This window comes from Triticum aestivum, chromosome 3A (assembly GCF_018294505.1).
Source record: "Triticum aestivum cultivar Chinese Spring chromosome 3A, IWGSC CS RefSeq v2.1, whole genome shotgun sequence".
Classification (NCBI taxonomy): domain Eukaryota; kingdom Viridiplantae; phylum Streptophyta; class Magnoliopsida; order Poales; family Poaceae; genus Triticum; species Triticum aestivum.
Genome location: NC_057800.1, coordinates 645,765,671 through 645,777,752, shown reverse-complemented (window position 1 = coordinate 645,777,752; position 12,082 = coordinate 645,765,671). Strand labels below are relative to the sequence as shown.

The window sequence follows — 12,082 nt, the reverse complement described above, 5'->3', positions numbered from 1 at the left end:
AACTCTTGAGATTTTTTATTCTAGGACAGAGAAGTAAGCAAAACTAAGCTAGAATTTGATAGGCTCGGTCTGTGGATGTATTTTGAAATGCCCATGCAGAAAAAGGGTATATTTTGATATGTGCTTGAGAAACGTGTGAAATGCATGTAATTCTGTTTATTCAAATCGATTCCCACGCGATACTCCATGTAAAAAGCTGGGCCCTTTCTAAATAAATAAAACATGTTTGACAACTGAAGTCACCTGAAAATCAGAGTCGGTGCAAGTTGATTTTGTTGAAGAAAAAAGTGAGGACCAAAGCTACGAGACGGAGCCAGGACAACATTGATGTTTGCGCTGTCCTTGACCGGTGAGGACGGAAACGTCGCAGCTGCCCGTGACATCGCTTGCGGGAGAAAGCTCGAGACTTGTGGTTCGGTGTGCGTGGTGGGCTACGGGCGCCGAAGAAGAAGAAGGGGGGATTAAAAATGATGGTTGGGTGGCGAGGCGGTGCGTTGCGGTACCTGCTAGTCAAATTGTGGGTAGGGGAGGGGGCGACGATTTGGTATGAGTTAACACCTAATAAAAAGCCCTCACTGACAGTACAACGAACACTAGAAAAAGTCCTCACGCCCTTCTCTTTATTTGCGAGAAAACTTTCAATCTATGCATCATCAATCATGGCAGTACAACCCTAAAAAAGATCATGGTAATACAACGAACACCAATAATAATAATAATTACATTCAGATTCGTAGAACACCCGGCGATGATCACAAACACTGAAGCGAGCCAAAGGCGTGCCGCCGTCATCACCTTTTCCTCACTGCAGCCGGACAAAACTTGTTGTAGGAGACAGTCGGAGAGTCGTTGTACTAAGGTCTCATAGGACTAACGCACCAGAACAACAACCGCTACTGATGAAAACAAGTGTAGATCGGAAGCTCCAAACTGAAGACACATGAAGAAAGACAAACGAAGATCAGATCCGAGCGGATTCGCCAAAAACAACCACCGACCGAATCACATAGGAACCGACGGAAACACACCTCCACACACCCTCCGATGATGATAGTCGCACTGCCGGATCGAGGGCTAGGTGGAGAGAACTTTATTCAATCTTCAGGAAGCCACAATCTTTCTAAACAGAACACAAGCCCTAAACTCACATAAAAACACTTAAAGAAGAAGAAGAAGAAGAAGAAGAAGAAGAAGCCCTTCCACCGGCAAAGACCTAGATCCATCGTGCTTTCATGGCTTAAGGTCATAGGTGACGAGGTAGACTTGCAACGCTGCCGACGGGGGGCGAGAAAACCCTAGCCTCCCTTGGCCTCGCGAGAGACACATGGGAACGGGTACGGGAACGGGTGTGTATTTACTGAAAATACAAATACGTAAAATGTGGGGTATATGGCCCTTCTTTTTCTCGTCGCAAACATTTTCCAGACCGGGAACTTGTGGGCGGGGGGCGCAGAGATAGAGTACCACACGCATCACATGCCCCTGTGGAAATTGCAAGTAGCAAAAAAGGAAAAAAGAAGATAAGAGCCGAGCCCCGCCCGGTCAAGAAAAAAAGAGCCTGCCGGATGCAGCAACCGACCCGAGGCTGGCCGACTATTTTGCCCCGGCATATGTCGTCGGTCTGATGCTCTCGAATCTCTGGATTATTTGCGGAATATCCTTTGCCATCATTAAACACCGTCGAAAGAGACAAGCAAGCGAGCTCGTCTCTGATCACAACCAGCTCGCCCAGGGGGCGAAACGCACTACTAGTCTGCTACAGTACATTGAGAGCAGCGGCTGTGCCCGATCCCTCCGATATTCTTTGATGCCATTTTCACCATGTTTACACCGCACGTTTTTCTTCGAGACAAATGTACACCGTACGTGCCTTTTTTTCTTGAGTGAAACACCGTACGTGGCTATCTACTTTTTTTTTAGAAGAACCGTACGTGGCTATCTACTGTTACAAAAAGGTTGTAACGCTAATATGGCATCGGGCCCATTGGACCTCAGCAAAAGGCGGCCCATGCAAAGCGGTTGGCTCGGGGGCAATGCACCGTCCGCACTCCGCAGGCGCGAGGAGCAACTCGTTTAGTCCCACCTCGCCCAGCGAGGAGGGCACGGGAGGGCGAGGAGGCTACAAATAGAGGGGCAGGGCAGCCGCTACAACTCATACCTTTCTCGGCCTTTTGGCTAAGATCAAGTGTAGTATCTGTTCTTATCAGTTTAATATCTGATATGTGGACCATGTGTTCACAATGATATTAAATTTATTTTTTATGGGGGAGGGTGCACCATAGTGGCTTGCCACTGGGGCCCTCATGTGTTCCTTGGACGTTGCACTACTGTCCAGGTGTGGCGCACCCCAACCAAAGCAATTTAAATTTTTAGCCTCTTATTGGGTGAGATGATGGTTAAATGTTTGAAATATTCAATCGGGTGTAGAGGGCAATGTCTCGAAGGTCAACGCCCCCAGCAGTCCGTCTGAGTTCCATTTCTTCTTCCGGGGAGACCCAACCACCTACCTGTGCTTTTGGCAGAACTTTCTGCGTGCAAATTCAGATATCTATCTTGGTGTAGTGATGTTCAAAAAATCTATCTTTCTTTTTTGAGGGATTCAAAAAATCTATTCATGTCGTGCGAGTCATTTATCGTGACACTGTACGTGATGCAGAGATAGAGCGCCGTGGAGAAGTAGCCGCACCCATCCTGTATCTCTGGGTAGGCACAGATTCCGTGAGTCGCTGCAGCACAAACGAAGCGTGAGCCCAGTGGATCAGCCCAACGGGGTACTGTAGACAAAACAAAAGGTATAAGCACAAGTGTAATGCTCCTCCGCACCCCGTCCGTGTAATGCCCTCGATGCGGCTATATCTCCCACATGTCGAAGCACGACTTAGAGGCATAACCGCATTGAAAGCAATGTCGCAAGCGAGGTAATCTTCACACAACCCATGTAATACATAAGGAAAAGAGATACATAGTTGGCTTACAATCGCCACTTCACACAATTACATGAATAAAACATTACATCATCCAGATACACACAAGGTCCGACTATGTAACTCAAAATAAAAGAAAACCACCCAAAATACTACACAGATCCCCGATCGACCCCAACTGGGCTCCACTACTGATCAACTAAACGAAACAACACAAAGGACAAGATCTTCATCGAGCTCCTCCTTGAGCTTGGTTGCGCCACCTTCTCGGTAACATCGACACCTGCAAACTGATTTTAGAAGTATCTGTGAGTCACGGGGACTCAACAATCTCACACCCTCGCGATCAAGACTATTTAAGCTCATGGGTAAGGTAAAAGGTATGAGGTGGAGCTGCAGCAAGCGACTAGCATATATGGTGGCTAACATGCGCAAATGAGAGCGAGAAGAGAAGGCAAAGCACGATCGAGAAACTATGATCAAGAAGTGATCCTAGAACAACCATAGTCAAACATAACTCCAACACCGTATTCATTTTCCGGACTCCGCCGAGAAGAGACCATCACAGTTACACACGTGGTTGATGCATTTTAAATAAGTTAAGGTGTCATGTTTTCTACAACCAGACATTAACAAATTTTCATCTGCCCATAACCACGGGCACGGCTTTCGAAAGTTCAAATCCCTGCAGGGGTGTCCCAACTTAGCCCATCACAAGCTCTTACGGTCAACGAAGGATATTCCTTCTCCCAAGACAATCCGATCAGACTCGGCATCCCGGTTACAAGACATCCTCGACAATGGTAAAATAAGTCCAGCAACGCCGCCCGAATGTGCCGTCAAATCCCGATAGGAGCTGCACATATCTCGTTCTCAGGGCACACTCAGATGAGACATCCTACGAGTAAAATTAACCCTCAAGTTGCCCCGAGGTGGCCCCGCAGTCTACTCGGTCGGACCAACACTCAGAGAAGCACTAGCCCACGGGGGCTTTAAATAAAGATGACCCTTGAGTCCACGGAATCCAAGGAAAAAAGAGGCTAGGTGGCGAATGGTAAAACCAATGTTGGGCATTGCTGGAGAAGTTTTATTCAAGGCGAACTGTCAAGGGGTTCCCATTATAACCCAACCGTGTAAGGAACACAAAATCCGGGAATATGACACCGATATGACGAAAACTAGGGCAGCAAGAATGGAACAAAACACCAGGCATAAGACCGAGCCTTCCACCCTTTACCAAGTATATAGATGCATTAATATAAATGAGAGATATTGTGATATCCCAACAAATATCCATGTTCCAACAAGGAACAAACTCCAATTTTCACCTGCAACTAACAACGCTATAAGAGGGGCTGAGCAAAGCGGTAACATAGCCAAACAACGATTTGCTAGGACAAGGTGGGTTAGAGGCTTGGCTTAACAATATGGAAGGCATGATAAGCAAGTGGTAGGTATCGCAGCATAGGCATAGCAAAAGAGCGAGCATCTAGCAAGCAAAGATAGAAGTGATTTCGAGGGTATGGTCATCTTGCCTGAGACCCTCCAATGAATCCTCACAAACGCGAAGTTAATGGAACCAACCCGAAGAAGCACACCGGAAAGAAGCAAACAACATAGTAAACAAACATCACATAAACATGGCATGATGCACAACCAAGTATGATGCATGTCCGGTTTAAATATGCATGGCATGGCAAAGTGCACAAACAAAACTACGAGTTAAGTGGAGCCCAATATGCAACGAGTTGCATATTGACGGAACACCACATCAATTATTTAGTTTACTCCTGGTTAGGTACTCAACAAAATTAAATGTTCTTAAACATGGCAAGGGGTGGAGCAAGTGAAAACTACCTATCTAGGCAAGTTTAAATGAGGTCGAAACAACAAACAACAAGTCCGGAAAATCCTCATGTGCATATTTTGGTTATGGTACTGTTCTGCCCTAAAACATATTTTATAGTTGTTAGACATGCAAGAAAAGTGCCCCATGTTAAACTAGGCATTTTTATACCCCATTTACATATAAAGATTAATTAAATCCGAGCTACGGTTAATTAGTTATGAATTAAAGTATTTTAACATGGCATAGGAGCAAATTTAATCAAACATCATTTTAAATATTTTAAACGTGATTGAAAGTTGGATATAATTAACTTACACATAAATCTAAGCATTTTTCATATATAATTCATTTTAATCCGAGGCACCAATTGTGAGTTATTATATGCATGTTGTCTAGGTTTTTTTTTGTAAAACTGCTGTCTCTGGAATAAAAGAGAAATTCACCAGACGGGAAAAAATATGCACTGGGCTGAATCTGGCTGGCCCAACACGCACAGGAGATGGGGTTGGGCGCTGCTCACCATGGGCCATGGCCCAGTTTGATGGTGAACAAGGGCGCTGCTGGCTGGATCTGACGAAGGGAAGGGCGCAGCCCATGCAGGCAGAAATCACGGTCAACACGACCACGAGCAGTGCTGGCGTTCGTCTACCTTGGACGAGCAGAGGCAACGGCGAGGCAGGGAACGACGAACTTGGCGCGCGAGGAGGCGAGGATCTCGTCGAGGCGTTGTTCTTGGTGGTGGTCGACGCAGCGGCACCGGTCGTCAGGCGATGAGGGCCTCAGACGCTTCACGATCCACTCGGGATCGAGGGAAGAAGAGGCAGGCCTCGGGCGCCTGGTGAAGAAGCAGTGGAGGCAGGAGTCGCGTCGGATGAGGAGACGAGGTGGATCCGGACGCGTGGCGGCGTTCTCCAGCGGGGTGGCGCGACCGACGGAGCTGGAGGAGGCGACGAGCGTCCCCTGTTCAAAAGAGAGCTTCAAATTGAGAGAGAGGAATGACGAGAGGAGCAGAATGAAGAGAGAGAGAGAGAGAGAGAGAGGGTCGAGGCCGGTCTTGGCCAACGGGGAAGATGGGACGCGGTCTAGGTGGCTGGGAGCATCGGCAGCGACGACGCCAGGAAGTAAGAGCAAACGGGAGGAGCTCGGGCAGGTGGTTGGATGGGGAAAATCGGCAGGATCGATGGATTGGATCGAGCAGGTGGAGAGGAGGTAGGTCGGGCATGGAAATGGAGGCGGTGGTGGGATTGGATGGAGAAGGATCCCGAGGTGGGAGATGCTGGCGGCGGGGATTGGACAGGGAGGATCCCTAGAAAATAGGGTTTGGTCTGGTTATATATAGTGAGTGGGTCTATAAGCAGACTAATGGAAGCCCTTCGATCTAAATCAGATGGCCGAGAAAATACAGGTTAGGAAGTCCTAATAAGGAAATGGAGACGTTTTGTAGACATTTGGGGATGATCCGGACACAACGGTAGCGACAGTCCGAGTCGGGTTCGGGACAACTTCGGACGCGCGCGCGAGGAGGGCCGCGGGTACTGTGCAAAGAGGGGTTAGGCGAACAAGGTCAAGTGTGTGGACTGAGAAGAGAGAGGGGGAATGCAACCCGGCAACCGTATCCGGAGACCGGAAACGTCCGACGTTAGACCGGCTATACTGCCGCTATAGTTTAACGGTTGGGCTATCAAACGAACTCCGAATGCGATGAAACTTGACAGGCGGTCTATCTACACTATAATAAGACCACATGCCAACTTTCAACCCAATCCGAGAACATTTTTCTGCCACTTATAAAATAATATTTCGGACGTGTCGTGGGCGCGTGCAAGGGTGTCTGGACTCAGAACGGACAACGGAAGGAACGGGGAGGCCGGAATAGATGCAAGTTTGAAAATATGATGATGCAATGCACATGATGACATGATATGCAATGCATGACACGCAAGCAATGACAAGGCAACAACAACGAATAACTGGAAGACACCTGGCACATCGGTCACGGGGCGTTACAACACTCCACCACTACGAGAGGATCTCGTCCCGAGATCTAGAATGGCACCGGAGGGAAAACGGAAGAGAAAGAGAAGAGGTAAAACTAAGTTGCTTCTTTAACAAACGAGTGAAACCAAAGAACCTTGCGAGGTTGAACAAATTCGAGAAAAGAATACAACGAAGGTGAACAAAGTCGAAAACACTCCGTTAGAAAAGAGGGAAAAAGAACATTGCGAAAAATCTTGAGGTTGAAGGGCAAGATATATATTGAAACCACTCCGGTTAAGTCAAGATAGAGAAGGATTAAGAATGATATAATTTGGACAACACTCTGACTGAAAATGGAAGGAATTAACAAGAACTTGACAAGATGAGAGGATTCTTGATGAACTCAACAACACACTACCTCCGGAATTATTGAAAGAATGGCACAGAGGGTAAGAACAATTTCAGACAGCACTTTGGTTGAGAAGGGAGCCAAAACTTGACAGAATGGGAAGAACTTGAAAAGAGGGCATGACATTCCGGTTAGATGGTATAAGCAAGGAAAAGAATATGAACTTGGCAAAATGAGTTGATGGGACGAACACAGCAACATCACAATGCCTTCGGAAGAAAATAATAGAAGATAGATCATTGGAATAAAAGAATTGAGAAGAAAATGCCACTTCTACCACAACAATTGAGCTTGAAAAGGCATCCTTAGGAGAGGGGTCGAACGGAGTTGTTGGAAAACCAACAACGAAAAGAATAAACTTGTCGTGGCCTTATGGAGAACATCTCAACTTCTTGAGGTGAAATTCTGCCATTAACGAAACAAGATTGGATTGATATGAACAAGGAGACGAGGAACTTATTTCACCGGGAGGATAAATGAAGAACTTGGGTCATTTATACGCACCATAACTAGCAACAATCCCTAGGGAAAGCTTTGGGTGAAATATAACCCAAGATAACTCCAATGAAGAGATTGATGGATTGAGAAGAGCTCATGCTCGAAGAAATTGATGGGTTTAAAAGATGACTTGAATGAAGAGAAAATGATGGATTTAAATATGTCACTCTTGAAAACCTGTGAAACATGAAACACGAAGGTAAATTATCAACAATGACATAACACCACCTCAAAAGATAAGGTAGAAGGAATTGCACTCTGAATTGCAAGATGAAGAATGCTTGAACTCCTCTGAAAAGAATCTTGATGAACATTTCGAGAACGGATTAAGTCCTTGATGAACCATCATGTAGAACATCCATGAAGAACTCCGGTAGGAAAAGGATGATGAAGACGAAAGGAAAAAGAATTTAAAAACACAAGGTGAAACCTTGCGATGATTGGATGGAACTTTGCAATGAGATAAAGTGAAAAACTTGGGACTCCGGAAGAAAAGATAAAGCATCTCAAACCGAGAATGTGATATGATGAACCACTCCGGAAAGCAGGAATTGAATTTACTCGATGAAACAAGAATAAGAATTACATTATGCTTATCCTTCACCAATTTAGATTGATGACAAGCAACGGATTTGGCATACTACTTATTCTCGTAGAAAGGGGTAAGATTGATATAGCGCAAACTTGAGAAGGTCTTCTGCGAACCACCGGTAGGATTGGAAAGAACGAATGAATTGATATGATAACCAAGGAAGAGAGATCTAGAATGAACCACCGTAAGAATTGAAAATGAATGAAGAAAAGATAAAGAAACACCGGGAAGAATTAGCAAATGAACGAAGAAGCTTGAGGCAATATAGATACATGAGAACAAAGAGATCAAGAACTGATTAGAGGATATTTGATCGATGCACCGGTAAGATTAGGAGAACGATAACTGAAAGCTGGGAATGAATAATTATGAGATGATGGGCTCCGGAGTGTCAAACTGAAACTACTCTGAATTACTCCGAATGGGTGAAAAGAATATCTCACAATCGAAAATAATTATGAGAGGATGGCAACAAGCTAGAATCACGAATCTTTGATAGAACGGATAAGCTTTAGAGGAAAACTCTTCTTCGGTCTTCAAAATTTGAGAATTACGACGGGAAACACCACGAAGAATTGTTTAGCCACTCTGGGAGAATCACACGCGAAGAGGTTGAGCCAACGATGAAAAGAATTTGAAAGATCTTGGAGAAAGGCATTTGACTGATGATAATTCGATCTGACGTCAAACTTGGAAAAGAATTTGAGAAGCTCCGGGAAAATTAGAAGAGTCAGGTAAGATCCTGGGAAAAGACCTGTGGGTTAGGGCTCATTGAAAAGAAACACCGTAGAACGATTTAAAAGAGAGATTGCACCGGTTGAATAAAATAGCTTGAATGAGATAACAACCTTGAAAGAACTTGATCGAATAGAGAAAGGAAACTTGAATCTTATGAGATATCTTCAGCACTCCGGAACAAATGAATAGCGAGAGGGGAATGATAATAAGGTGCACCGGCATGGAAAACATTTGAAACGAGTTAAAGGATATGATCAACACTAAAAGCTTGAATTGAATCTACCGGAGAAGAAAAAGAATGAAGAATGATGAACTTGAGGCTCCGTTAGAATCTTCTTGAGAAACACCGGATACGAACATTGACGGAAAAGAATGGAGAGACCTCACATCAATAAGATAGATACTTGATAAAGAAATCTGAGTCCTTGAAGAGACAAGGGTGGTAGGGTGGGAAAACACCGTTGAGAATGAAACGAACACCGTTGAGAATGCTTGAGTTGATCTTGCGGATGTTGAAATGATCGGATCCACTTGAAGAGAAGCACACCAGTTGACAAGAACTTGAAATGACAAACTCGATGATCGAGAAGGATTAGTATTCACATAGAAATATGAGAACACCGCTTAGGCAAGGTATGGAATCAACATTTGACCTTGAAGCAACTCGAATACCACAACAATTAACGGAACAACCCGAAGAAGCACACCGGAAAGAAGCAAACAACATAGTAAACAAACATCACATAAACATGGCATGATGCACAACGAAGTATGATGCATGTCCGGTTTAAATATGCATGGCATGGCAAAGTGCACAAACAAAACTACGAGTTAAGTGGAGCCCAATATGCAACGAGTTGCATATTGACGGAACACCACATCAATTATTTAGTTTACTCCTGGTTAGGTACTCAACAAAATTAAATGTTCTTAAACATGGCAAGGGGTGGAGCAAGTGAAAACTACCTATCTAGGCAAGTTTAAATGAGACCGGAACAACAAACAACAAGTTCGGAAAATCCTCATGTGCATATTTTGGTTATGGTACTGTTCTGCCCTAAAACATGTTTTATAGTTGTTAGACATGCAAGAAAAGTGCCCCATGTTAAACTAGGCATTTTTCTACCCCATTTACATATAAATATTAATTAAATCCGAGCTACGGTTAATTAGTTATGAATTAAAGCATTTTAACATGGCATAGGAGCAAATTTAATCAAACATCATTTTAAATATTTTAAACATGATTGAAAGTTGGATATAATTAACTTACACATAAATCTAAGCATTTTTCATATATAATTCATTTTAATCCGAGGCACCAATTGTGAGTTATTATATGCATGTTGTCTAGGTTTTTTTTGTAAAACTGCTGTCTCTGGAATAAAAGAGAAATTCGCCAGACGGGAAAAAACATGCACTGGGCTGAATCGGGCTGGCCAACACGCACAGGAGAGGGGGTTGGGCGCTGCTCACCATGGGCCATGGCCCAGTTTGACGATGAACAAGGGGGGGGGGCTGGCGCGCTGGGCCTTGGGCCTGGCCGGTGGAGCAGCGGCTCGTGCGCTGGGCCTCACGCAGGGCGCTGCTGGCTGGATCTGACGAAGGGAGGGGCGCAGCCCACGCAGGCAAAAATCACGGTCAACACGACCACGAGCAGCGCTGGCGTTCGTCTCCCTTGGACGAGCAGAGGCAACGGCGAGGCAGGGAACGACGAACTTGGCGCGCGAGGAGGCGAGGATCTCGTCGAGGCACTGTTCTTGGTGGTGGTCAACGCAGCGTCCCCGGTCATCGGGCGATGAGGGCCTCAGACGCTTCATGATCCACTCGGGATCGAGGGGAGAAGAGGCAGGCCTCGGGTGCCTGGTGAAGAAGCAGTGGAGGCAGGAGTTGCGTCGGATGAGGAGACGAGGTGGATCCAGACGCGTGGCGGCGTTCTCCGGCGAGGTGGTACGACCGACGGAGCTGGAGGAGGCGACGGGCGTCCCCTGTTCAAAAGAGAGCTTCAGATTGAGAGAGAGGAACGACGGGAGGAGGAGAACGAAGAGAGAGAGAGAGAGGGTCGAGGCCGGTCCTGGCCAGCGGGGAAGATGGGACGCGGTCTAGGTGGCTGGGAGCATCGGCAGCGACGACGCCAGGAGGTGAGAGCAAACGGGAGGAGCTCAGGTAGGTGGTTGGATGGGGAAAATCGGCAGGATTGATGGATTGGATCGAGCAGGTGGAGAGGAGGTAGGCCGGGCACGGAAATGGAGGCGATGGTGGGATTGGGTGGAGATGGATCCCGAGGTGGGAGATGCTGGTGGCAGGGATTGGACAGGGAGGATCCCTAGAAAACAGGGTTTGGTCTGGTTATATATAGTGAGTTGGTCTATAAGCAGACTAATGGAAGCCCTTCGATCTAAATCAGACGGATGAGAAAATATAGGTTAGGAAGTCCTAATAAGGAAATAGAGACGTTTTGTAGACGTTTGGGGATGATCCGGACACAATGGTAGTGACAGTCCGAGTCGGGTTCGGGACAACTTCGGACGCGCGCGCGAGGAGGGCCGCGGGCACTGTGCAAAGAGGGGTTAGGTGAACGAGGTCAAGTGTGTGGACTGAGAAGAGAGAGGGGTAATGCAACCCGGCAACCGTATCCGGAGACCGGAAACGTCCGATGTTAGACCGGCTATACTGCCGCTATAGTTTAACGGTTGGGCTATCAAACAAACTCCGAATGCGATGAAACTTGACAGGTGGTCTATCTACACTATAATAAGACCACACGCCAACTTTCAACCCAATCCGAGAATATTTTGCGGCCACTTATAAAATAATATTTCGGACGTGCCGCGGGCGCGTGCAAGGGTGTCTGGACTCAGAACGGACAACAGAAGGAACGGGGAGGCCGGAACAGATGCAAGTTTGAAAATATGATGATGCAATGCACATGATGACATGATATGCAATGCATGGCACGCAAGCAATGACAAGGCAACAACAGCGAATAACTGGAAGACACATGGCACATTGGTCACGGTGCATTAGAGTCCGCCTCCGCCTCCTCTCCGCCCGCCTCCGCCCCGCCCCGACCCCGTCTGCATCCTCTCCGGCCG

At 46.3% G+C, this 12,082-nt stretch overlaps 1 non-coding gene across 1 annotated transcript; it reads left to right on the top strand.

Moving 5' to 3' along the window:
- Window positions 1–2,154: 2,154 nt before the first annotated feature.
- On the top strand, window positions 2,155–2,351 carry LOC123063944 (U2 spliceosomal RNA). The gene has a single exon (XR_006430638.1). It is a non-coding gene; the product is annotated as a U2 spliceosomal RNA (small nuclear RNA).
- Window positions 2,352–12,082: the final 9,731 nt, after the last annotated feature.